The sequence below is a fragment of the Echinops telfairi genome, unplaced genomic scaffold, assembly GCF_000313985.2.
Source record: "Echinops telfairi isolate 266 unplaced genomic scaffold, ASM31398v2 ScPeMD7_7470;HRSCAF=8508, whole genome shotgun sequence".
NCBI classification, from domain to species: domain Eukaryota; kingdom Metazoa; phylum Chordata; class Mammalia; order Afrosoricida; family Tenrecidae; genus Echinops; species Echinops telfairi.
Window position 1 is genome coordinate 637,117 of NW_022111374.1, and position 1,437 is coordinate 638,553.

Genomic DNA, 1,437 nt, shown 5'->3' on the forward strand with positions numbered 1-1,437 from the left:
AAAAAAAATTCTCCCCTATATTATTTATAAGATTTAAAATATGCATGTCTACACGGCCGATCTAGATGCTTATAAACACCCTTGGTGATAAGGTGCTCTTAGTCAGCTCTGGCACTGTGCCTCAAAGGGGAGGGGTCATCTGGGGGGAGATGTTTCTGGGGCATTGGACAGTTAGAGAAACAAGTGTTCGTGAGCTCCTGCAGCAGGGATTTCTAACCTTCCCAATGCCGAGACCTCACGTGGAGGTGACCCCCGACCATAAAATTATTTTCGTTGCTACTTCATCACTAAGTTTGATACCGTCCATAGCTGATAGGCAGGATGTATTTTCATTGTTACAAATTGAACATAACTACAGCATAGTGATTAATCACAACACAATGCAATTATGTAGTGTGAAATGTGTGTTTTCTGATGGCGTAGGCAACCCCTGTGGAAGGGTTATTCGACTCCCAAAGGGATCTTGACCCACGGGTTAAGAACAGCTTTTCTACAGAGAATGCTTGGCCGTTAGGAGTGTTTTCCGGTCGAGTCTGATGGGACACCAAGCCCTGACCCCAATGTCTATTTTTGGTGTTCCCTGGGGACTTCGTTGCTTTGTTCCCCTTGCTGTTCTGTTCCACGTCCTTAGTGTTTTGCCTCAGTGTGGTGGGGTCAGATCGGGTGCAATTCCCACACTGTGTCTCCAGTGTTGTCCCCTGTAGGGCTATGGGTCAGTGAGGGACGTTGTGTCTCATAGTGGGGCCGGCCATATGGTCTTCTCCGTGCATTGGCTGCTCTGAGCGGGAATCTCATCCTCAAGGCTTGGTGGGCCAGGATGTGCTCCACTCGCTCTTCCTCCCCTTCATTTGCTCCCATGTGCTTTGATCAGACATGTCCCTCTCCCTGAGCTGCAAATTCAGTGCTGTCCTCTGAAGTAAATTCTCCTGGGAGGAGGGGCAGGTGTCCACATAGTTGGGATTGGGGTCCAGGCTCTTAACATCACAATGAAACCTCTTTTTTTTTTGCCTTAATATTAATTTTCTTTTTTTTTTAATTTATTTTTTTAAAAAACATTTTATTAGGGGCTCATACAACTGTTATCGCAATCCATACACACATCACACAATTAAACCTCTTGACCAGCACTTATAGCTGAATCCTATCAGCAATTCTGTTCACCTTTTCTTATTTAGACCCATCATGAAATAATATTTCGGCTTTAAGGCCGAGTTATATCAATAAAACACCGTACCACATCAAGGCCTTAATGGATTGATGGTTCTCCATATGACCCTTAATCCTACTACAAATGATTAGTCTAGTACATCATGTCACATTATGACCCTCTACAGTCCTCCGGACTAAAAGATCCCACTGGAATAGTATCAGTTTCTTATTAGATTTATAATCTGTAAAGTCCTCTTCAGACTCACGCGACACCTCCAATGACGCCAC